Source organism: Microtus ochrogaster, unplaced genomic scaffold (genome assembly GCF_000317375.1).
Source record: "Microtus ochrogaster isolate Prairie Vole_2 unplaced genomic scaffold, MicOch1.0 UNK58, whole genome shotgun sequence".
In the NCBI taxonomy this organism is placed as follows: Eukaryota; Metazoa; Chordata; class Mammalia; order Rodentia; family Cricetidae; genus Microtus; species Microtus ochrogaster.
In genome coordinates this window covers 1,787,967-1,815,136 of record NW_004949156.1, presented here as the reverse complement: position 1 = coordinate 1,815,136, position 27,170 = coordinate 1,787,967, and the positions used below count along the sequence as shown (strand labels likewise).

The 27,170-nt window shown below is 38.4% G+C and overlaps 1 protein-coding gene across 4 annotated transcripts in view; it reads right to left on the bottom strand.

The window, feature by feature from the left end:
• Window positions 1-26,415, bottom strand: part of Tab3 (TGF-beta activated kinase 1 (MAP3K7) binding protein 3) — a 63,981-nt gene extending 37,566 nt beyond the window's left edge. For 2 of the 4 annotated variants that reach the window (XM_005369736.3, XM_013354671.2), the window contains exons 1-3: window positions 26,068-26,415; window positions 5,363-5,460; window positions 1,736-1,814 (exon numbers count right to left, since the gene is read on the bottom strand). The gene's annotated coding sequence lies outside the window, so the exon portion shown is untranslated. Of the gene's footprint in view, window positions 1-1,735; window positions 1,815-5,362; window positions 5,461-25,626; window positions 25,681-26,067 lie in introns of those variants that run through there. The other 2 variants (XM_026777350.1, XM_026777351.1) reach the window with 2 other exon arrangements.
• Between the last annotated feature and the right edge of the window lie 755 nt (window positions 26,416-27,170).

Sequence of the window (27,170 nt, the reverse complement as noted above, 5' to 3'; positions counted from 1 at the left end):
AAAAACAAAAACAAAACCCTTTCAAGGCCGTAGGTCTTTGAAGGACATAGTTCCAATTTCAGGACTTATTGCACACACATGTAAAAAAAGAGATAGGAACATTATCATTGTTTCTTCTAAGGATGCCCCAATCCCATTTCCCAAATAAGCATCCTATAGGATTTTCATTATAGTGAAAACAAATTTCAGATAATCACAGATTTGTAGCACATAGCCCATATTTCACTGTAGTCTCAAAATAAACGAGACCAAGATAACATTTTCATTAAAATGAGCAACAAAAACATGTTAAGGTTAAATATAGCCCTAGAAACAAATAAAAGTATATTTGTGTTAAATTTAATCTTAAAACATTCTCATGACTATGTGTTTGTTATCTGTAACCTATATGTTAAAATATTTACACATATGCTTATTTTCCTGCCAGGAGAATACTCAACCTGTGGGTCATGACCCTTGGGGGGGAGTCAAATGACTCTCATCAGCGTTGCCTAGAACCATTAGAAAATGCAGATATTTACATTATGATTCATAACAGTAACAAAATTACAGTTACAAAGTAGCAGCGAAAATCATTTTATGGTTTGGGGGGGGGTCACCAAAACATGGGGAACTGTATTAGGAGGTCGCAGCATGAGGAAAGTTGAAAACCACTGATCTAGAACGAATGAGCAATCTAGAAACAAGCTAAGCTTCTAGTAGCATTCTCTAATAGAAAGAATCACAACCCAATAGAAAAACATCTGATTCTACAACTAGTTTGGGGAGCATACATGGTGAAGTTTGAAGCACCTTGTAGTGCCAGGAAGTAAAGAAGCACTCAAAAAACAAACAAAAAATCCCATGATGATAGAGTCATTTCAAAAATAACACAGGAGACAATTGAAAGAACTCCCAATGACCACAGCTAGAATAACTAGAACATCAAAATAAAGCACTATTAGATTATGAAACAGTATAAACTAAATACCAAGAACTCCACACTAATAAAAGGAAATGCTATAATAATTGGGGGGTGGACACATCCCCCAAGCCTAACAATTCCACAAAGTGTATGCAGATCACATATCTTCCAAGTAAATGAAACACAACTTAAACAGAGCTTAATTGTGGTATATGTACACTGCTTTTTCTCCGAAGAGCAAAATACAGAAAAAGATGAAGAAAAAAGTTTGGCTTAACAGCAGAGAAACATGACTAACACTCTACCAGCCAGGTGAAACAAGGTCAATATTAGCAGTGATAAGCCATACTGACAGCACATACTCTGGATATGATTAGAAAAGAACATCAAATGTTACTTTATCTTTATAGCCTTCCTCTAAAATAATCCATAACCCAAGTCTAACCATTAGCAAAACATCTGAGGTATAGTCTACAAAGTACCTGATCAGTATGTTCCCCTTAAAACTGTCAAGGTCTCAAAAAAAAAAAAGGATAGTCTGAAAAAGTGTCACAGAAAAGAGGAAGCCAAGGAGACATAACAACCAACCGGTATACAGTTTCCTGTATGGAAGCTTAAAACAGAAAGAAAAAGTCATACCTGATTAATAACTACAGGTGATACTGATAACAGCTCATTAATTGTAACAAAAGTGTCGTGCTAATGTATGCTGTTAATAATAGGAAAAACTGAGTACAGGGTATATGGAAACTCTGTACTATATTCTCAATTCTAGAAAATAAATCTATCCTTAAGAATTAAAGTCTATTTAAAATTGTAGAAAAAATATACCTCATATGAGTCCTGGAATAGGAGGGTTTTTATTCACATCTCCAGCTCTGAAATGACCTCCTTTTCAGTAGTCTAGGATCTGAGAAAATATAAAGATTGTTACCATTTTGCTAATTTCTCAATTTCAAAATTTACAATGACAACTATGAGACTTCTAGTGACTTAAAGGAATGGCAGACAAGATGCTAGACTACCCTTTAGGGCATGAGGGTCTTCGCCAATTATCACAAGCTGACCCATCTTTTTAGGTAAAAAATCTTCTATAGTAATCAAATTTTACATTATTCCATACTAGAAAGTTGCATTTCAATTTCTATGTTAATGCAGTCCTTTTGTTCTACTCCTACCTTTTGAAATCAGGGGTATATTAACCAGTTGGAAATTAAACATGGGTGAATTTTCAGTACTCACTGAAATTCCCTCGAAATATTATCCTAAAAAACAAACAAACAAACAAACAAAAACTAGAGCATAGTCTATTGCTTATTTTCTTGTGGTTTTGTGGCACCTGACTGTAATTTACCATCCTGAGTTCCGATTCTATTTAGACAAGGATTAAACCTGGTCTATGATAAAACACAGCTTTTAATTGCATAAGTGAAATATTTAATTTAAAAATGCTATTACATGTTTCTGTTTCAATAGTAACTTTCTTCACTTTTTTTTGACAGCGAACATTTTTCACAATTTAGAGATTATTTGCAGTCTTGGTTAACATCATCATGTTAGAGTAAATATTAGGCTATATCAGGGTTATCATATATACAAGTTTGTAATTAATCTGAGTGTGCTTCATTTCATAAACAGAGCTGAAATGCCATATCCCTTTTATAACATACTTCTAGAATTTAGTATATTATTTAAAACTTCTATATCTTGAATAAAAATGATCTTTAAATATGAAACACAAGTAACTGATCATCCAACTTACTATTTCTACCATGTGCAATAACCTCTGATAGAACACAAAGTCTATCCCACATCATATTACTCTATCATGAACTTCAATAAACACAGCTTTCCCCATTTTAAATGCCTATAAAAACCACCCAGTATTTGTTACCACTTTCAGAACCCCAAATAGTCTCTCTGTTAATTTTTAGTCTCTTCTATGTTTTATCATTATAAATCTTGAACAAGAGCAAGACAACCTATTTTGGCTGTAATAGTTTATATATACTAAATACTTGGTAGAAATATCAAAATATAGACTTTAAAATATTTGGAAATTTAATATCCTTTGATTAAGGTATCCTAATGTCTGTTGGCTCAATTCCTAAGTGACATTATTTCAAAAGAAAGACAAGACAACTTATGAGTGACATACTCTTGAGGCAGATAATCTCCAAATTTTATTAATTGTGTTTTTCAAATGCTAGGGTCATGACCTATTTCTATACTGGACATATATACTAGGCAATGGCTATTCTTAAAAAAAAAACCCAAAAAAATTAATAGAAAAATAAAGTGAAATGCATATTGATAAATATTAAATGAAAAATTGGTTTCAAGTATGTGTGTATATATTAGATATAATTAAATGTGTTTCTTACTGTCAGAGAATTTGATAAGTGACCTAGAATATGGTTAAGATCTAGGTTGCTTAAAAATATTTACTGCTATCCGTTTACTATTTTTTAATAACTAGAAGATTTTTATTTGATTAAAAATCCTCTTTGGATGAGAGAAATTGGCTGAGTAATCAAAGGTGCTTGGCACCAAGCCTGACAACCTGAGTTCAAGCCCCAGGCCCCATATGGTAGAATGAGAGAACAGACTTCCACAAGCTGTCCTCTCCCCTCCACATGCACACTGTGGTACATAAGCATGCTGCTGTGGTACATAAGCATGCACATATGCACAATACAAGAATGGGATAAAATGTCTATATAAAACTAGAACAGCTTACTCTATTCAGCTGTGACTTTCAAATGCAGCCTACAAGTGTTCCTATAGCTGTCTCACATATACATAAGGCAGCTTCCATCTTGTAATGAGTTATTGCTCTCCTTATTCCAGAAATTCAAGTTCTGTGGAAATCTTCTAATAGGTTGAAAAAGGTAAAACCATTTTAAATCATTATTTAATAGTTTCTAACTTAATATTCGCAAATACATTGTCCATTCAACAAAATCTGGGCTTAAAAATACCAAAAGCTCAAATTAATTAATACTCAAATTAAGAAAAACATACTGATACTTAGAAACAGAGTGGGGTGACATTCTATAGTAGTCAGAAAAAGAAAACCTTGCTTAAGGTAAGATAAAGAGAAGGAGAGCTGCAGAATGTTTCATGAAAGAAATGGCACTGAACTATAAAGAGTGGGTTTTGTTTTATTTGAAATAAAAACAGTATAATTATAAAGCCGGAAGGCTCTAACACACCATCTATACCAGTTGTTTTGCCCTGTAAAAGACATTTGGCAGGCTGGTGAAATAGCTCAGTAGTTAAAAGCCCTTCCCACATAACCCTGGTACCCACAGAAGAGAACTGATTCCTGAACCTTGTTTTCTGACCTCTGTATGTGCTCCATGGCATGCACATAGTTGTCTGTGCACATCCATGTGTTCATACATACAAATAAAATACACTTAACTACAAAAGAGACAAGTGGTGGCTAGAATTACTTTTAGTTATGAGGAGTGGACTGGAATCTATCAGACAGAGGCCAGGAGTGCTCCTAACCATCTCCCACTGCACAAACAACCCCCAATAACAAAGAATTACCCACATCAATATCATAATACTCAAACTGAGAATCCCTGAGCTTCCGTCCAATATAAACTCTGGGTTTCCTCAAGATAACTGAAGGGAAGAGGGGTTGAAAAACCAGCTAAAAAAGGCAGTACAGATTAAATAGGCTTTAGAGCCTCTTGTCCAGTGTTTCATTCACAATAGATACATATATAAATTATACTAGGAAACATGTTAAAAAAGAGTAGAAACATTTTCCAAGGTACAAAAATAAGCTATGCAATAATCAAAGCTGATACCATTACACAATCTTGATTCAGATCTACAAGACTCAATGTCAGAATTATGGCTACAATACCACTAAAAATTGATGCCCTTGGTTGTTAATGATACCAGCATTACTACTGGTTCAATTTTGTTATGGAAAATGATGCGAGAATTGTGAAGACTTACATATCCATATATATCTGGTTATTGCTTCAGGTAGGTCTTATACATTCCATTAGCTCTAACCAATACAGATCTGAGTCACAGGCCAGATCAGTATCTAACACTAAATGAATTAGCCAAAAAATTTACACTTTCTATTGTTAAACAGGCAGTAGTAGCTGCTTAGGGTATGAGGCCTAAATCTAAATTAAAGAAACTACATGGGCATCTTTTTTTTTTTATCCTTGCTTTTTTTTTAATCCTTGCTCTGCAGGTTTCTTGGTTTGGTTTAGCTTTTTGATGTGGTGTTTCATCTTGTGCACTCAAAAGATACACCCAACTTAGCATCCCAAGTAGCTGGAACTAGGCATGCATCACCATGCCCACCTAGCTTAGGTGTTAGATGTATAACAGGGAAGGGTAATTTATGGGTAGCTGTGTAAATATGAAACATATTAACGGCAATAAAGATCCACTGTCAACAAAGATATATAAACTTCTTACCTTCAATTTCTCAACTCTAAAAACTTCAACTGAGACACCTTATGAAGTTGGACACACTATAATCCAGAGTGAGTAAACTGAAGAAAATGCTGGCAACACTGTCATAAAAAAAGGAAGAATGACCAAAGAGGTAAGATTAGGATAGAGAAAGGCCTGAAAGGAACACAACGAGTGACAAGCACGTATAACGAAATGAAAGGTTGTGAAAATGTAAACGGTCATCCGACTACGTGAAATTTCACTTAATGAAGCCAGTGTTTATTTGACACTGAGGAAAAAGTTCCCTTGGCTGCCTAGATAGGTTGCTCCCAATAGTCACCTCTAGTGCCTAAGGCAAAGGTCCCAAATAGCCAAGGCACAAAGCTTTGCTGAGATTCTGGCTTCAGAGAAAGATAGTAAGAAGAGTAAGCCATCAGGAGGAACCCTGCGGCTTCCCAAGATAAAGCAGTCATTAAAATTTAATGCGTTTGATTACAAAACTGTGCTGGGTTCCTTTTAAAGCCAAGGGTCTTCAAAACTGAAATGACTCCAGTGAGCCTGATTTAGTCTCTAGTAAATTACAGGATTTGTGCATTCCCATAGCTCAAGTGAGCATCATACTCTAACTACAAGACAGCAGCATGAAGTAGGTACAAAGTCTTTCTGGTTTTTTTTTTTTCTGCCACTCAATCTCAATAGACTAGAACAATTCATTCAGAACTGGGAGACTAGATGCTTCTGCGTAACCACAAAATCAGTAATCTACCATTTTGGGAATGACTTCTGACAGAGAAAGAAAATTACTTTATCGTATACTTTAGTGAAAAAGTACAAAGCATTAAAGATGAAAGCTGAGTATCCAGTTCCCCAACGTAGGATTTTAGCAACTCATAACTGACACAAGATTTCAAGTTAAGCAAACAGCATTAGTAAAGGAGGGTAATGTTCTTCCACGGAGGGAAAAAACAGGTAATAATGACATAAGTAACCAAATTATACATTAGGTACTGCTAGGTATGATATTAAATGAAATCACAGCAAGTACTCTTGGCCACACCTCCAAAAGTATAAGCTGAACCTAACTGAGCAGATAGATAATTTCCAGCACATTTTAAATACAAAGGGTAAAAAAAAAACAAACTAGGACCCACCAGAAGGGGACTTTACAAAATCAGCAAGAGCCGATACAAATCACACACACACACACACACACACACACACACACACACACACACACACACAGACTTAACTCGGGAAACTTTCATACAGACTAAGTGCTGCCTATGCTGCTAAGGTATTATTATTAGGTGTGCTCTATGATAATGTCACTGCAGTTATGTAAGAAAATGTGTTAAGAGGCACATTAACTTTGGAGTGCAATTGTCTTATTTGTTTTTCTTGAAAGAAAAAAGCAACGGGGAAAACAAATATATTAATATGTTGTCAGCTACAGCAATTAGAAGTTTGCTGAACTTTTTATTTGTGTATGTTTGGAAATATTTATTAACCTAAAAATGACTAAGAGTCACTATATATGCTCAGGAAAAAATGTGACACTTTCTAAATACTACCTAAAAAATAATGATTTTAACTGAGTGTGATGGTCCACACTTATAATCCAAGACTTGGGAGGCTAAGGAAGAGACTATACCAAGTTCAAAGCCTGAGCCACATAAAAGACCCTGACTCATAAGAGAAGAAAAAATGTAAGAGGCAAAAGGAGCATTTAATTATCTCATATAGAATATAGAAAAAAGTCAAAAACATAAAACACAAACCAGTACATTTAAATATGTATTAAAACTGCAATAGCTCACTTATCTCTCACTTATCTTAATTAGACTTAACTTTCTAATTAAACCTAAACCCCACTCAGTTGAAAGAAACTCAAGCATAGTATGGTGAACCTGGCTGCTCCTGTAGCTGGAGAGTTTGCAGGCCCCAAAGGAGAGCCTTCTACTACCATGCACTTAAGCAATATAGTTTGAACTGCCTTCTCAAATCCCAACTCCTAGATAAGCACAGCCCTCATCGATAACGCAAAGAATCTTTTTTCTTTTTTTTTTCAGCAGGCAGATGATGGAGGAAGGTCATTGGTTGATTAAATAAAGAAGCTGCTTGCCCTGATAGGTTAGAACGTAGGTGGGAGGAGCAGAATGCTGGGCGGAAGAGGAAGTGAGGTCAGACTCGACAGCTCTCCTCTCGGGGGCAGACGCCTCAGAGAGACACGATGCTCCACTCTTGCGGGCAGAGGTGAGAGCTCTGCTCTCTGAGGCACACGCGATGAAGCTCCGACCCAGGATGGACGTAGGCTAGAATCTCCCTGGTAAGCCACCTTATGGGCTACAGCAGATTATTAAAGATGGGCTAGTCCAGGTGCGAGAGTTAGCCTAGAAGAGAATGGGCCAAGCAGTGATTAAAAGAATACAGTGTCCATGTAATTATTTAGGGTATAAAGCTAGTCGTGCGGGCAGCGGGGTGCTAGGGAGCAGCCCCACCACTCATATTACAACAGGCAGAGGCTATGGCAGGGGTCCACAACTGATCAAAATGACGGGAGTATGTGACAATGGGTTAACCAGCCCATTTATAACACAACCCCTATACCTCAGGGAACGCTGATGAAGGGGCAAGGATGGGGCCGTGCAGGGGACAACAGACTCTTAGAGCCTGGGCAATAGAATGACTGCTGCAAGATAAGTGTCTTTTGGAGAGGACAGGATGTGGTGGAACTACAAACTCTCAGTAGTATGGCTGCCTAGATAAAATCTGAAAAGACCACACCAGTTGTGTGGAGCCGGTTCTCAACAAGTTGACATACAAATATGGATAGAGGAAAATTTCAAGAGTCCCCACCTCTAGATGAAGTGCTACAGGCAGTCAGCCCATGGCTGCTGAAGGAAGAAGAATGAGACATTTTCAGGACTGAGCCCCCAATTCAAAGTGCTCAGACCCAAATATGTACATTCATCCATTTGGATATGTACGCATGTGTGTATAAAACACAATAATAATTATAAAAGAGTTCATGAATTTGATGGACAAGTTGGAGAGGCAGAGGGAAGGATATAGTATCAGGAAATTCTCAAATTAACTTGCAGTAAGCAATGAGGTACACAAGTATAAATTCCATACCCTGATTCTCTTGAGCTGGTGAAATGTGTACACTTTGTATGCTACTGAGAAAGAAGTTTATAGAAGGGAGAAATAAATTCAGTAAAGTAAGCTTGCTGAAGGAAAATAACCAAACTAGATCACATAAAACATGCAGGATTAGTTAACCAATGAAAGCAACAGATAAGATATAAGACCCACCTCCATCATTTCCCCCCCTTTTTTTTGTTTAAACAAAAAAGAAAGGCTTTAACTCTAACATAGTAAGATTACATATAACAAAAGTTATCAAGTAAGAATTACAGTTACAATATTTATATCTATTTTATCTTATATCATAACTAAGCATTGGTTAACTAATAAAGAAAACTGCTTGGCCTCTGATAGGGTAGAATTTAGATAGGCGGAGTAAACAGAACAGAATGCTGGGAGAAAGAAGCCGAGTCAGGCAGTCACCATGATTCTCCCATTCCAGACAGATGCAGGTTAAGATCTTCCCTGGTAAGCCACCTCGTGGGCTACACATATTATTAGAAATGGGTTAGATCAATATGTAAGAGCTAGCCAATAAGAGGTTATAACTAATGGGCTAAGCAGTGTTTAAAAAAAAACAAACATGCAGGATTAAAAGAAAATAGGGAACATGCAAAAGCACTGAACCATTATATTCCAAGGGATCTGGAACAAGTAGAGTTCTTTCAATACTTTTAAACGTAAGTTATTTGTGAACAGAACATGAGAGAAAACTAATGAATGAGGATTTCCCCTACATATTCCGTGGGGAAAATGCAAAATTGTATGAGTCTGTATCCTTGTATCTTGGAGCTACAGGAAGTTAATGCCATGTGGTTGAACACACTACAAATAAATACAAGCACTTAATGTTTTCAAGGCTATCATAGCATGGGAGGACAATGAGATATGAGGACACTTAGAGTGGAGGTAGCCCCACACATACAGAAGTACTGCCTACTGCTGGGACAGAGGTCTGTAGCAGGTCAGCTTTTGGCAGGTGTTAACATTCAGAAGGATAGATAGAGCAAACAGGATTTTGTCTAAGATTCCATCAAGAGTGACTGAAGGAGCAAACAAGGAAGCCTTACAGAAGATGTCCAGGAAGACTTGAGTTAGGGAAGTCGAAGTTTAACAATAAAGGTGACAAATGTAAGGGAAAGCAGAGAAGCTGTTGTAGAACTTTACAAGGGACTGGGGAACCATGCAGCATGAGAGAGGAGGAGTAACACAGCAAGCTAACAGGTCACAAAGACTGGCAAATCTCGGAGCCAGTAAAATGATGTTCTAGAAATAGGGCAGTATGAGGGTCAGTGAGGATAAGATAGCAAAGAGTTATCTCATAACTGTCTTTAATTTAGGACATGAGTCATGGGGTCTTGATATTAGGGTTTATAGGAGAAAAAGCACAAAATGATAAAACTTTGAAGTCAGTGTGCATCTCAAGGCCATAGTAGTGGAAATAAAATGTGTACTAATAAAAAACAACATACAGCATTTTCCAGGTGTAGGGCCACAGACAAGTTAAGCTCTCTCTGGCAGCAGTTTCCTAACCTTTGGCTTAATACCATACCTAATTAGATACTAACCTCAAAGGCTTACTGTAGGAATTAATACACATAAAATGGAATTGGAATTGGCAATGTGCTGCATTTATTTAGTGTTGAGTGCTCATTGAGTAGCAAACCTAAGACTCCCAGAATCTCCTATCTCAAAAGCAGATGTATATTATGCCCACATACAGGTACAATAACAAGTCAAGGAAAAGGGGAAACTAGGATAGTATTTTCTCCAGGAGAGTAATAAAAACTGATTGCTATTAGGATCTCAATTTCAATAGCAATCAAAAGGAATTTCACATTCTGATAATCATTCCAGATACTATGCTTAACTAAAATGTTAATACAATAAACATCTATTGCTAGGGACAAGGAACTGCCAGGGGAAAAACTTCTGCTGAACAGTCAGGAAATAATTTGGTTATATTTATACATATATAGAGTATGGTAACTTTTGAATAAAAATTACATAATTATACATATGAGTACAGCTATTTAAAACAAAGCTTATATACAACTAGGAAAATAGCATGAGGTCTTGGAAAAGAGAAAATCATTGCCGCTCATAAGTAAACTCTGCCTGTGAAGACACTATCAAAAGCCTTTTGTCTATAAGATACTGGGTTATTTGAATGATCCCTCCCACCCTAAGTAATCAAGTTAGACAACACATTTAAAAATGGCTTTTCTTAAAAGTTCAAAGACCTATCAGGAAAGTACTTTAAGACCTAGGAAAATGGGGAATTTGGAAGATAAAGTTATAAGTTCAACTTTACCTGACAGCCTAATAGGCCACATCCATGAAAGTGCATTATGCTCTTTTCCCATCTTCAGTTTGCAACCAGCACTTTAGACATGAATGTAAATTAGACATTAATCACTGGATATAATGTAGTCTTGAGTCATCTGACTCACTCAGCATTAGAATGCTTGCCTAGCATGCACAAGGCTTAAGTTAAATCCATAATATTACCACTACCATCAAAAGAAAAGAAACAATACCTGAAATTTGATTAGGCAGTATCTGGATTTGCTAAAGCAAATTTACAACCACAAGCGCGCTGTGAAATATTTTCTGAAATATTATCACCTTTGATTTCGAATGATTTCTCAAATAATCTTCAAATACAATGTCCAGAATAAATGTAAAGAAAAACCAAGCACAGGAAATGATCAAAACCATAGGAATAACAACTACTATCACCACCACAACAAAACATGCCAGAACATATTTTCAGTGGCTACAGTTACTAGCAACATTGGCCTGCAGGTTTTAATATACGCTTCATATATTAAAAAAATAATCTCAGAAACAACACTGAAGCCATAAAAAGTAGAAAAATAGGTCTTTATGCTACACCTAAAGACAAGGAGAGGTTTTAAGAAAGGAATCACTATGCAGACATCATAATGGACAAGGTAACAAGTCTTTGGCATTACTATGCAATATAATCTTAGGGGATATCCACTGTATACATGGATGGAGCATGGTTGCTACAAACAATAATATGAATTAAATGACTATAGATTCTTAAAAGAAAAGCAACTGTTATTAAAAGTGCAAAAATATTGAAATTAATTCATGAAATACCAATGGGTGATGGATACTACACAAGTGTGAATTAAAAGAATCAGGGAAGTGTATCAGAATAAAAGGGGTGAGTAACAAAGTAAGTGGTGGTTTAGTAGCCCAGAATTCAATAAAATCCGAGACAGGACAGAATGAAGAAGCATTATGTGCATGACTGAAAAGTTTCCTAAAATGAAAGACAAACCTCATACTTAACGATTTCAATAAATTACTGGCTGAAAAACCCACAGAGGAAAAAAATATAAAAAGCATCCTTAGGGGTAAGAGGCTGCTTTCGAAGAAACCAATCATTTGCTGAAGGCTTTATTCTTGAGAAAAAAAACTTAAAAACTGTATCTCCAAAGAGCAGACAGTAATTACCAGTTTAGAATAACAGTCTGGATAAAATGCCCATCACGAATGAAATCTCAGGGACTGTAAATACAGTACCCATATAGCAAATTTTTTTTAAAATTAAAATGATTGAATCTCAGTGGCTGTATAAAGTACCCACTATGAAATTTAAAAAAAAAAGAATCAATTTCAGGGCCAGAGAGATGGTTCAACTGGGTAAAAGTACCTACAGCACAAGCTTGACACAGCCTAAGTTTGGTTTGATTCCTGAAGCCCACAGAGAAAGGAAAGAACTAAAAGCACGCATGCACACACACACACACACACACACACATGCACACACATACACACACGTGAATGCGCACACACACACACACGTGAATGCGCACACATGCGCACGTGCACATACACACTTATATGCACATTCCATATATTCATACAATTTTTGTTTTTCAAGACAGAACTTCTCTGTGCAGCTTTGGCTGCCCTGGAACTCACTGTGAAGACCAGAACTTGATCTCAAACTCTCAGAGATCCACCTGCTTCTGACTCCCAAGTGCTGGGATTAAAGGCTTGTGTCACCACACCCAGCTAATTAATTAAAATACAACAAACTAAATTTATAAAAACTTTACAACAATATGGTTTCATGTTACACACAAAAAGAAGAAAAGTTTACTAGGTTAAATAGTCATATAACATCACGCTGGCAGAAAGAAAAAAAACTAAAGAAATTAGTAATAATACCACACAATTAACAAACTTGATCAATGGACATACGTAGATTGCTGTACAGAAAAACAACAGAAAAGAGTGTATGGGGAGGAATGGCGAGAGAAAGTAAGACAAGAAAGGATGGCAGAATACATGTGACATGGGGGAGGAAAGGAGTCAACAAGAAAGGTGCAGAAGATGGGATAGGAAAGGCAATGGGGAAGATGGACAGAATAAATAGTGGCATACATTTATTAAAAAGCCACAATAAAATCCATTACTTTGCATGCTAATTTCAAAAATTAGTAAAAAGAATGTGGTTGAGATAGCTCACCTTATTGCCATACCTGCCAACCTGCGTTCAAGATCTACATAGTATAAGAAAAGCTTTCAAGTTGTCCTCTGACACATATACCATGGCACATGCACAGCCACCCCGCACAAATACATATACTATTTTTAACAATAAAGATAGTAAAAACATATACCCAGTTTCAAGAATAAAGGGTCGAGAGAAATGTTTAAGCAGAAGTGTGTACAGTACGTAGTAAGATTATTCATTAAAGTCTATTAATTGGTGAATAAAAAACATAATATATGCATAAAATAGCAATTATTTGGCAATAAAAACAAATTAAATATTGGCACATGTTATACCATAAATGAATGTTGAGAACATTATGCTAAGTCAAAGAGGCCAGGAACAAAAGCCTACATGTAACCTAATAACATTTACTGAGAGGCCAGTAATGAAAGGCTACATATAACTTACATGAATTTTTCTGAGTAGGGATATCTTCCTGTTTTCTGAAGATGGGATCTACCATAATAGCCTAGGCTGGCTTTGAATTAAGAATGCATTTGTTTCAACCTCCAGATCAGCTTCCCAGTGAGGTCTTAAATACAATGCAAGGGGCGTGAGAGATGGCTCAGTGGTTAAAATCACTTGCTGCTCTTGGAGAGTACCCTGGTTTGATTTCTAACAGCCACGTGGCATATCTGTAACTCCAGTACCAGAGGCATCAACATCCTCTTCTTGCCTCCATTGCTGAGGAATATTTGTTTAACTATGTAAAGATGTGTTGCATTTGTTTAACTATGTGAAGATGTGTTGCTGTTTTACCTTGCCTAACTATGACACCTGATTGGTCTAATAAAAAACTGAATGCCCATTAGTGAGGGAGGAGGTATAGGCGGAATTTCTGGGCAGGGAGAGTAAAGAGGAGGAATTTAGGTTCAGAAAGAAAGAAAAAGAGACTACAGGGAAATGCCAGGGGCCAGCCAGCCATGGAGGAAGCAGGACATATAGAATAAAAGAAAGGTAAAAGGCCCCGAGGCAAAACATAGATATAGAATCAGGTTAAATTAAGTTAAAAGAGCTCATGGGACAAGCATAAGCTAGTGTCCACCATTCATAATAATTAATAATAAGTCTCAGTGTCTTTATTTGGGAGCTGGTTGGCGACCCAAAGAAAATGCCAACTACACTCCAAGGCATGAAAATGGCACATACATATATAATGGAAAATAATCATAACACATCTTTTAAAAAAATTTTTTTATAAATTAAATATAATGCCAACACATATGTAGATTCAGATAAAATTGAAAATATTATACCAAAAACAGTGCTAAGAAATGAGTCTGAAGAATACTAAAATAATTATTTAAATTTTTCATTTATTCACTCTTTCTTTTCTTTCAAAAAGGATTGTGACATGTAGCCCTGGTTCACTTGGCAGTCACTACGTAGCCAGAATAGCCTTGAACTCCAGCAATCCTCCTGCCACCACTAAGTGAGGGATTCGAGGCATGAATTATCAGTCTCAGTTATGTATTACTGGTGACTGAATGGAGGCTTCATGTATATTACTCAAGCACTCTACCAAGATGGTTCCCAATCCCTACCTAAACAGTTTTTAAAACTGAACCCATGACTGAAGTTTCAGATAAAGAAAACTCCATATCTAAATGGCTATAAACAAACAATTTATAAAACTCCTATGGAGAATTAAAAAAGTATGCTCCTTAATTCATCTTATAAAACTATCAAAATCTGACAAGAAAACTTGTTAATCCAAGGCAATTTTGCTCATGAACAAAGATCTAAAATTTCCAAGTAATATAAAAATGTTTTGCTAACCTGGCTGGGTTGTAAAATTGATTTTACAACTGGTAATCAATAAATTTGATTTGAAAAACAAAATGATATGGTTATTTTTACAAGGAAGAGCACCTGATAAGATCCCATCACTCGTAATATAAATACTTCTCAATCTAAGAACAGACCAAAACTTCCTTATTATTAAAAAAAAAGCTAGGAAAAAGGTTAAAAGCAAGTACCTTAGTTAGTGCAGAACTGTTAAATGTTTTTTTTAAAAAAAATGAATCAAAACCTAGTAAAAGATGAGTACTAAAGGTGATGAAAGTTTAACACAATGGTTATATATAAGGTCAGTATAAAAATATAAATAAAATGAAGTCCACAAGGACTTACATATAGTAACATGAAAATATCAAATATCTAAGAATAAAAGTTTTGGGAGAATATTATAAATACCATAGAGAAAAAAATAAATTGGGTAATGTTCTATGCTCATTAAACTGAAAACCAAGATGTCATTTCTCCACAAAATGTTCTTTGGGGTCCACACAATCACAAGCATGGCACTAACAGACTGTGAATGCATATGCATGTTTGTCTATGTAACATGATACTAAAATTCATATAAATGTGCAAAGGGCTGAGAACAGGCAAGATGTTCTGAGGACAAGGTGGAAGAACTTGTTCTACTGATTACTGAGACTTACTATGAATGAAGCCATCATAAACAAGGCCAAAGTGGGGTCAGAACAAGGAGATACAAACAGAACAGACCATAGCAACCAAACCGTAAGACATACGCACATTTAATACTTATCAGGAATATGGAAATCCATGTGCTAGGACATCTTGCTATCCACACAGAGAAAAGGACAGACAATCAATTTCAGGTCATCACTGGATCTTTGTGTGAACACCAAAGCTGCAAGGCTTCCTTCCAGATGAGAGAAAATATCCTTACAATCATGGGTTAGGAAAAGATGCTTTAAACTGAAATCTGTCTACTTTAAACATAAGGGAAATATTAATTACATTAAAAGTGAGAACCTTTATTTCTGAAAAGACTCATGAAAAATGGAAGAGCATATCACACAGTGGCAGAATGCATTTGTAACCAGCAAGGGCTCATTTTGCAGCATGTAATGAAGAACTCCTAGAAATGAGCAAGGGACAAGAGACAAGGTGTGTATGATGCTTTTGGAAGGAATTGTACTTTAGAGTTATGAAAGTATAAACCTCTAACTAGCACATTTAACAAAAATACTGATATTCTCCCGAGATTTGCATAATAAAAAGCTTTTTTATCTTTTAAAAGCATATTAAGTTGGGAGTGGCGGTGCTCACCTCTAATCCAAGTCCTGGGAAGGCAGAGAGAAGTGGATCTCTGTGAGTTCCAAGTGGATCTCTGTGAGTTCCAGGTCTGCCAGAGCTACATAGTAAGACTGTCTCAAAAGCAACAAAATAATTAAATGCTCCTGTTTCAAGAAACTAGGTCTCACTCCTCCTGTAATCTTAGCACTAAGAGAAATGATCATCAATGAAAAACCTGGTTTAAGAAATCTACCTCTGCCAAGACCACCAAGACTCTCTCAAACACGGGGACTTGAACAATATCCAGTGGCAATAACTAGTGATATACTCATATAAGGACATATCCAGTAATGAGACCACAACTGCACACAGATTTTACAGTCACTATTTTACTCCAAAGGAATCTGACAGCAAGAATACAACCTGATTCCATTCCAATAAAGTACAAAAGGAGGCAAAATCGGTCTGTGGTGGTAAAAGTCAGGCAGGTGGTACGCTGAGGCAGGTGAGATTTCAGTTGTTTATGATCCTCGACAGGGGCTGATACACATATGTGTGCTTGACTGATGGAAATTCACTGAGCTGTGTACTATGGATACTGTGTACTTTTTATTAAAGCTGGCTAAAAAGTTTTTTAGTTCTTTTTTAAGTGTTGAATGAAGACATTTTCTAAAATTATTTAAGGATTATGAAAGCAAAAAATCTTGAACCTGAGTGCTTCAGATCAAAGTACAATTTTATTTATTATTTATTTATTATGTATATACTATTCTGCCTGCATGTATGCCTGCAGGTCAGAAGAGGGGTTCAGATCTTGCCTGCTACAGATGGTTGTGAGCCACCATGTGGGTGCTGGGAATTGAACTCAGGACCTCTGAAAGAGCAGCCAGTGGTCTTAAACCATTGAGCCATCTCTCCAGCCCCAATATACAAAATTCTAATAACCTTCATTTCAAGAGTAATATGGTAATAACCAAAACAACCCACACGTGTCAAAATAAGTGACTCTCAGTGTTAGCTGGAAATTATGTGACTCCAACAGGATAAACTGGCTTCTGTCTAGTTACAGTCACAGTTTGAGCTATAAAGATCTAGAACTATCTTGCAGCTTTCTGTTATAAATATTTTTTTTAAAAAATTGAAAGTTAATGGACTGATAGAGCTAGTCAAATACCCCTATTTTATAAATAAAAAAACAAGATCCTTTAAAGTTAATTTGTCCAAGGTGATAAAAAGATGAGTAAGTATAAAACAGTTGAAATTACTAAATTACATCTACCCTTACCAATTTGCTAAGGTCTACATACTAAGAGAATTTACTCAGAGTGTCTCTCAATATACACCATATTCATTTGAAACAATTTCATCCAACCAACCCAAAATTATTTTCTTTGCCACCCATGGCTAACAGCCAAAAGTTATTTCTGTGGCAGAAAAGATAAGACTTTCTATAGTAAAGTCCATGATGTGCAGACTACCAGATAACTTTCTGTTTACACTATGATGACTTTGACATCGAGCTTAAAGCACATATGAAAATTCAGAATAAAGGAATCTCCACATATGGCATCCTTGAAAAAAAAGTTTAAAAAAATCAATCATGGCCACAAATTAAAACCAAGCGTTTTCTAAAAGCTCATATAAACAATCAAATGTCTTACCTTACTGACATTAAATGATTACACTAATTTCTTATTAAATCATTACTTCTAAATCGCTAAATTCTCCACTTCATCCTACTTTACAATTATGTTCACAACTAAAAATGCTTATGATTTTAAAAGAATGTCTTGTCACTCTGAAGCTAAAATGATCAAACATTAACAATATTTGATCTTGTGGAAATAATTTTAAATTATAAAAGTGCATAGTCTCAACTACATACTAACGGGATTCTTTTCATTATCAGAGGACTCTCACCTGTCATTTCAAACCATGAAGTTTTATGCCAAGATGAATCTCTGGCTTTGCTAGCCATAGAGGAAACACCTGGCCTTTGAGGACCCGCATAAAACTGAAGAATAAATCAGAAAACAGTTTTATGGCAACAGATTTTTTTTTAACTAACAAAATGGATATGCCAATGACATAAATGCAAATAATTACAAATGGGGCAGTGAAATGCTTCAGTGGGTAAAAGTACTCCCACTCTTCTCGATGCTCTGAATTCAATCTCAGTGACTCACATATGGGAAGAAGAGAAAGAAGCCCCACGTGTTGTCCTCTGATCTCTACACAAATGCTGTGGTATTCACGCATACCCAAAAGAAATAAATGCATGTAAAAAAGTTAACCAATTTAATGACAAAATGCAACGTATTTTGGAACACAAAAAGGGTAGTAGTAGGGGATAAATAATAAAAATTAAACTCTGCAGTTTGGATAAAACTAATACAGTCTATTTTTAATAAATATAACAGGTTTGGATGAAGAGTATATGGGAATTTTATACTATCTCTGCAGTTTCAACTTTTTATTTATTTTTTTACCAACCCAATCTCTGCCGTTCCCATCCCTGCATACATCTCCCATCAGTTTACCCAGGTGATCTCATCTATTTCCCCTTCCCAGGGAAATCCATGTTTCCTTCCTGCTACCTGGCTTCTCTGGAGCAGTGGACTGTAGCCTGGTTATTCTTTTATCTCTGCAATTTTAAGTCTAAAGTTGTTTCAAAGCAAATATATATGACTTTGCAAAAGTTACTAAAAAAGAGAAATTTATACACAAGCAACTTTCCACATTCACTCAGGGTGAGGTGAGGCTATAAACCAGACCTTTCAAATCTTTCAATTTATTTATTTATTATTGGGGGGAGTATGCATGTCAGAGCATGCTTGGGAAGGTTAGAAACCACTTTGTAGTTGGTTCTTTCCTTCTACCTTTGCATGGGTCTGGGTGATCAAACTCAGGTGATCAGGCTTACATGGCAAGAGTTTTTTCCTACCGAGCTATCTGCTAGCTTGGCACCCAACTTTATGTGGCTTTGAATTCTGTACTTAGGTCCTCACAATGGCAAGGCAAATGCTTCACCTACTGGGCCATCTCTCCAGTCCATACTATTTTTGTTTGCTTGCTTATTTATTTGGCCTGGGACTCCAAGAGAATCTCTTTTTTTATTTGTGCAAAAGGGAAAGCCATACCTTTCCATGTGTGTCCTAAACCACTTAAATACTGCCATGAGATTCCTTGCTATTAGATAAGGAAGGACAAGGGTTTATAAAGCACTGCTTTGCTACAGACAGGTGCTGAGTTCCAGTTGAGTTTATCTAGTCCTTTACAAAACCAGCCACTGGCAGTAGGCTGGGGTGGCAATAAGGTGGAAATCTAAAAGCAAGCTAGCTATTTCCTAACATGATACAATCAAACCCAAAGGCCATAACAAAACAAAAAATCATCCCAATTTGGATAGAAAAAAAGTGAAAAGTCTAAAACTATTCCTTTGTGGAAAGAAGACAAGATCCTACTTTTAGATGGGAGAAAAGAATCCTATTTAAGGTACATAGAGACAGGCAACAGACAATCAAGTATATATCAAGGTGTTCTGGACATTCTCAAACAATAAAGCTTAATAAAGATGAGTGGATAACATTTCTTACAGACCCACCTTCAAGCAAGATAAGGTTTTACATATTATACCCATTACTGATACAAACCTCTTGAGAGTGTTCCTTTACGTGTACTGTAGAGAGGAGATTGGAAAGCAGGCACTCTAGCAGGACAGAGCACGGTCATAAACACTTTACAACAGTCTTTTGAGAACACCAGCCGGAAAAATGGCTCTTGCCACTACTCACCCTATCCTCAACCTCCACCAGAAAAGCAAGCTTTTCCTCAAGGTATGAGGAAAAGTCTTTGCTGCTCGTGCGGAGGGAGGAGCCCACTGCCTTTTCAGCAAGGCTACGTTCATAATCTTCTATCTAGTACCTGATGTTCTGCCTGCATGGTTTTGCTGATACACTGTCACAGAAAAGTTAGTTTTCACAGTACTATCAATATTCCAATTCAGATACACTGAACTACTCTGAGAAGCAGAACACTATATACATTTTTTCCTGTGGGAAAGTGGTGTATATTTCAATTTTAAAAGAATTCTTTATAGACCTTATAGAAATTAGGCTCCTTCTCTACAGACTCTAGCTTTATAGATACCAATATCACTAAATTTTAATAAAGAAACTTGTTATTGAATCCTATTTTACTCACACATCATACAGGCTTAGTTCTTTATTCTTTCCATGATAGAAATAGGGCTACAGAAAAAAATCTTAATATTCTATGGGTTTTCTGAACTATGCCCAATTGTGGGTGGACCTGGCAGTTATCATACATTTAGCCTGGGCCTCTCAATAAGCTTTGGCTTTAAGTGTAACTATCAAGGAAGTGAAGACATCTTTTATAGCTACTCCACCACAATAAAAAGGATATCATCTCAGAAGGAAGCTCAAGTATTAATGACATGACAATGTTAGTAATAAAAACAATTCTTTTGTGCATTTACTACCACTAGTCATGCTTTAAATATAATATATCCTCTGGCCCATTTAATCCTCACGAGGTAAATACCACATTATCCTCATTTCAAAACTGAAGAAACAGGTCAGAGATTAAGCAATTTGCCCCAAAACACAGAGCTAGACTGTGTCAAAAGATCTAGTTGTTTCAGAATTTTGCCTGCAGAGATGATTTTTAAACTATCATACTCTGTATGTAATTGGAGAATTTGGTAAACTTAAAATGAACAGAGGGTGCAAATTGAAATTCAGTTTTCAAACAAGAATGGCCTGGAGCAACCCTTAAAGCCTTATTGTGCCTTTTATTGGGACAATTTCCTTCAAGCAAGCTAAGATTAAATACCTTTACAGAGAACAAGTATAAAATAAATTTGGCTCTGCTTTTCTCACTTTGAAGTCTCTCACTGAATTGTTTGAATATCACAGTCAATAACAGTATTATCACAACAAATTAGTAAACCTTTAAAATCTTCAGGTAAAACACACTGCCCAAGTTTACCACTAAGTAAACTAGAGTAAATAACAGCAAAATGGATAGTACCTTTGAAAAGTTTCAAAGCATCAGCAAAAAACAGCATGAACAAGATATTCCTTTCACGACAAACTAGAACTCTGTTGCTCTAACACCACAATAAGATCTGCTTTAATGACAAACACTGACCTGAGATAGAACAAATATATGTGCTATTTCAAGATGTGTACAGAAATTCAGAAAATTTTCACTGAAAATCTAAAAGACCCTATCAGGGGGCTAGAAAGATGGCTCCATGGTTAATAACACAAGCTGTTCTTCCAGGGGACCCAAGTTCAATTCCTAGAACCCACATGGCATCTAACTTTCTAGAACTCTACTCCCAGGGCACCTCATAGCCTCATCTTGTCAACTTGGGGAGGTGGAGCACAGACATACATGCTGGTAAAACACCCATATGCATAAATGAATATTTTAAAAGACATAGACTTAAAAAAACTCTTTATCACAGCTGGAGAGATGGCCTGATGGGTGAGAGCACTGACAGTTCTTCTAGAGGGCCCAGATTTCATCCCTAGTACCCACGTGGTGGCTCACAACTGTAGGCAACTCATACATGTGATGCAGATATACGCAGGCAAAACAGCAACACACATAAAATAAATAAAAGTTAAAAACTATCAGTTTATTTCCTGAAAGAGCCATCTCACCAACATAACTGGACTAAATCTGGACAGCCAAAAGTGGGTTACCTACTATTCTCACTAAGTAACAAAAAGCGGGTAACTTCCCTAAGTTTCTGGAACTAATGTTTTATTAGCTTTTTGATATTTTCATACAACGTATTTCAGTCATATTCACTTTCCTTCCACCAACTCTTTCCAGATTCCCCATCCTTCCCAACTTCATGTTCTTTAAAAAAAAATCAGAACAAATTTGTGCTGCCCAAATATTCTTGGATGTGTGTCTTTCCACTGGTGTGGTCCGCTTACCAGGGTCCACACTGTTAGAGCAAACTAACTCTCCTTTTCCCAGCAGCTAAGAACTGTAGTAACTTTTATGCCCAGATCCCCTCACTAAGCTGAGAGGAGTCTGGGCTTGTACAAATCTTGTGCATTCTGTCACAACTACTTTAGTTCCTATGTACACCTGCCTCACTGTGTTTTTCAAATCATCTATTTGAACTTCAGCCATGGGCTTCACGGGAAACCAAGACTAAGGCACTACATTTCTAAAGCAATCCAGGAAAACCTAAACAACCATAAGGTAACAAGAAGTACACAAACCACCAAGCTCTGTGGGCAATGGTTCTATAGGAAAATCCATTTAGCATTCCAACTCAGTAACAAATCAACCCACTCTGCCCTATTAAGCTCTGGAAGTAGAAGGAAATCTTCCCTCACTAAGGAAAGTCTGAGCTTCCTTACGATCTGATCAAAGCAGAGCAGGAGAAAGGGCATGAAATAAAGACAGAAGTCAGAGCTGGGGTAGGGAGAGATCAGCGATGAAGACGGCGAAACCTAGTGAAGAGGCGCACGAAGTTGAGACGAGAGCTGAAAGGAAGGGCTACAGAGGGTGAGAGTGGGGTGGGTAACGGAGAGAATGACGCAACACTGCCCACTGGCTTCTACAAACTTAGCTTCTTGATTCTTAAGAAGAGAGACGAGAAGCCATAGCAAGAGTCTTGCGCTGCCTCCCTCACTTCGTCTGTTATTCTCCTTCTCCTTTTTAAGACCCAATCTGGTGGGCCATGGGGTCTTGAGTGCATTCCTCTTGACCTGCTAGGGCAAAAGAATTCAGACCAGAAGATGGAGTTAAAGGCTTTGAAGCCCTCTTCACTCTTCATGAACACGGCAAAAGACTCCAGCATCAGCTGAGAGCTAAAGGAAAGACCCAGGGAAGGGCAGGAACAGCATAAGAGAGGAAGGAATATAAGCTGAGACATTTTAAGTAGGAAGAAGAGTGAAATTCTGGAGAGTTGGATAGTAATCTAATAGAGATCTCAATTAATTAAACTATAAAAATGCTCTTAAATATTTAGGATTCAATTTGACAGTTCCAAGTATTTCATTACATCCATTTCACTTTTAGATAAACGAATATTTATGGTTAGGATATTAATATAGGGTTATGTCAACGGTATGAAAATAAACTTCTAGAGACATACAATTTTCTGGTGTACTTTTTCTGCATAGTGATCATGCAAATCATGTCAGCACTGCTTTCTGTTTATTTGGTAGGCTTTATCATTTATCAATATTTTCCACTCTAATAGACCAAATACCAGGAGTAATTCCCTTCCCAAGGAAAGTATATTTAACTCTTTCTTCAGAGTTCAACTATAATTAAAAACTTGCTCCTTCAGCCCAAAGATTATCCGTCAAGATTGTAAGGTGTTATTTAAAACAACCCCACACTCCACAGAACACATACCCAGATATACACTGAGTAACACAGAAATCCTTTCTCCATGTCCAGGAGCCAGTGCTGCTCCACTCCTGAAACAGTTTACAGCTCTAACAAGGAAGCGGCAAACCCTCAGCATTTCTAGACTTTCCAGTCAAAGATAACCACATGGTTAACTCTGACCAAACGACCTGCTGGAGGATGAGCACCACTTAGGTGTCATCTTCCTCCCGATCCCACCCCCCAGCTTGCCTGGCTGTTCTTCCAGTTGAACTCTACCCAGACGTGGGGCCTCTCTCTTGAACAGAGATAAGAGCGAGGGCGACAAGCTCAACAGCACATGAGAGATCCAACAGCAGAGACCAGCAGGAGCCAAGAGTAATGCCTCCACCGCCCCGACACCTCTGCAAAATGTCCCCGTGATTTCACTGACAGAGCAGACACGCACTGCTCTGGGATAGCTAAACTCTGTCCATCACTAGGCCCATAAGAGATGCTGTTGCTTGTCTTAGTATTGACCCCGTTTTCTGCAAAACACAATCTAACTCTAAAACTTTGAAACTACATGAAAAGAAGCGAAGCAAAATTGAACTGTGTGTTACCATAAAACTCCTGCAAAGCAGAGTGAGGCCCCTATAAATATGCTCCTATTTTACCTTAGTACTGCAATTTTAAATAGGATTCAAGATTGGAGTAAATAAAACATTTACTCTTTGAGGTATGACATCTTAGGTATGCTGAACAGAAGGCGAGGTTACCAAAAACGTGAATTTCGGGTATAGGTTACTATTAACTATTTGGAATCAATCTTTCTTTACTAATCAACTCAAACTGCACCTCTGTCTAGAAAATGAACACATCACAAATGAAAAAAATTCCTGAGATTATCTTTTGTTAAGGACACACGGCAATCTTCAACAGAATTGAACTGTTTCTTTACAACAAAACTTTGCATTCTCAATTAATACGTGTCTGCACATAAACACATACAGACCATGTGGAAAGGGCAAGTCTCGAACCAGACACACATGGCTCTTAGTTCCAGCACTGCCCCGTGCTCACTGGACAACCTCAGCTGTGCAAGCTCCAGAAGAAGACTGGAGGTAGATGTCGTTATCTGATAGCAGCTACATTTTCTTAGCACAGAGCAACTCTGAGGATTACATTGAAACGCACACTACCCAGCAAGTCCAGTGACTGTATATACTCAATGGTAACTCGGTTTGCTTCCACACAAACTGTACAGGGTGGTCTGCAATTAAAGAAAAGAATGTGTCAGATAAACAGAAGAAAATTCGGCGTGATTGAACATTCACTAAGCTCTGTCAAATGTAACCATGGCAATTGTATATTTAATATCTACCTTCACTAAAGTCAACTTTGCCTTGATTAGGCCAATTCTAGGCCAACGGGGAGGGAGACATCTAGACTTGTAGAAATTCATATAACACACTGATTTAAAACTATGTATGTGGGGAATTTAAGGGGTACTTGCATTTTTCTAGTGTCCATTGCAGGGAGGGGGAATTACCATAAGAAATGATGTACTCTGTAATTGAACATGACACAGTTAAACGTCCATTAAAAATAAACCTTCTTGATCATGTTTTCTTTTTATGCATATTCTTTTATAGCCCTACAAATCATCGTAAAGCAAAAAGGAAACGTCCCCCACCCCATGCAAGCGTACAGAGCAAGCTCAGTTCACAGGTCTCCTTCCTTTCCTTTTACAAACTCACAAGTAAAGACACGGCGCAAACTGACAAATGTTAGTGAAGAACATAACTAAAGAGCCCTGCCTTGTCAGGAATTTTTCTCAAAAGAAAAACAAAAATCGAAGTGCTAGGCTTCAGTACAGACAATGCTTTATCTTCCGACTCATCGAGAGTACGAACTTTTGGTTCTTTATTGTGCAACTTACTTTCTCCTTTACCTTGTCTACACCTCGCCTCCACCCATCCTACTTACTGTACTTTCTAAGCAGATACACAGCACTAAACCCTAAGCCTCCAACTAGGAACAACTCGAATCTCTTGCTGGACCTCGGAGGGCTGCTTAATGTCATCGTCAAACGAAGGCGAGGTCTTTGCTTTCCTCACCACCTGCCAACAATTATTTGCAAACCTCCTGCACAACAGTCACTACTATTATTACTAACCTTGTGCACAGGTCCCAGCCCCTTCAAGAGAAGCAGCCTCAGTCCAGGCGAGCCCTTGTCCCCGGAACACCTTACTAAGGCTGGAGACCTGTACGGAGAGGTTCTCTCTGCAGATGTCCAGGCATCATTCCCCTTCACCCGAGGGCTGATGGCAATCAAGCCTCCCTCCCCCCCCCCCCCCCCGCAGCCACTCCCTCTCCCCTCGGCCTCGGGGCGTTTGGGGCGTCCAGGCGGGCGCAGCCGCCACGACAGGCCCTGCACGGACCTCCCGCAGCCTCGTACTTCCCGGTGTTTGTTGACAGCTGTAGGCCGAGCAGAGCCCCTGAACCCCCACAGTCTCGCACACGCCCAATGTCGTGGGCGCGGGGTCACTAGGACGACCCCACGGCACCCCCAAAGTCTTGGCCTCGGGCAGGTGCAGGGCCTCTCGCCGCCACTCACCGAGCCCCAGTCGTCGCTCCGAGCTCCGCCGCCTGGCCTCCGCACCCTCGGCTGACTCCTGCGGGGGGTCCGGGCGGGCACCGCTTCCCCGGCCGACCCCCCTCCTGTGCGCGCCGTGCCGAGGGCAGATCCGGTGTGAGCCGCCGCTGCCGCCGCCCCCTTGCCTCTCCCTCCTCCCTCACGGCGTCCCTCCCACTGAGGCCCGCCTCGTATTTCCTGGATCCGGTCTCAGGGAGAGCTAGGCAGGAGAGCTGCGGGCTTCGGGGCTTCCGTCGGGCGCCTTCGCTCGCCAGGCACAAAGATGGCACCACTGGGGGGTGTGGGGCTGCCCTAAGTGATCTCGCGAGGTTTTACCTACAGGAACCAGAGGGCGGGGTCCCCACAGGAAAGGTGATAAATGAGCCTGGGCGAATGCTCGCCCACGTCGGAAATGGGCCGGACGTGGAACGTTTACTGCGCCTGCGCGGGGCCGTGGGGCTGCAGCTTCCCAGAATTGCCCGCGAAGTGAGATCCGGGCTCAGAGTTTTACTTGTTTTCTCGAGAGGGGGAGGCGGAGTAACTCGGAGTGCAACCCGGTAAAAGACTAGGCACAATCTGGTACCAAAGTGAGCGCTATCCTTAAGGCTTGCCATCCCACCCAAGCTCCCAAAGTTGAAACACACAGACGCTTGCCCAGCTGTGTTGGCGTGCGCCTCTAATCCCAGCCCTCGGGAGGCAGAGGCAGGAGGATCTCTGTGAGTTCGAGGCCAGCCTGGTCTACAAGAGCGAGGCTCCAAAGCTACAGAAAACCCCTGTCTCAAAACAAACAAAAGCACACAAACTCTCGCTCACAGGAATTTCCTAGCCCTTTGCTCCTCCCTAGCTCTGCTACGTTCTTTAGAAAGTCTACTACAGCGAAACCCTTGGGGGGGGGGAAGTCTGAGTCACCTGGCGAGTGGGCGTGGTGGTACACAGCTTTAATCCCAGCACTCAGGAGGCAGAGGCTGGCAGATCTCTTGTGAGTTCGAGGCCAGCCTGGTCTACACAGCAAATTCCAGGACAGCCAGAGATACACAGAGAAACCCTGTCTCACAAAAACAAAACAAACAACAACAACAACAAAA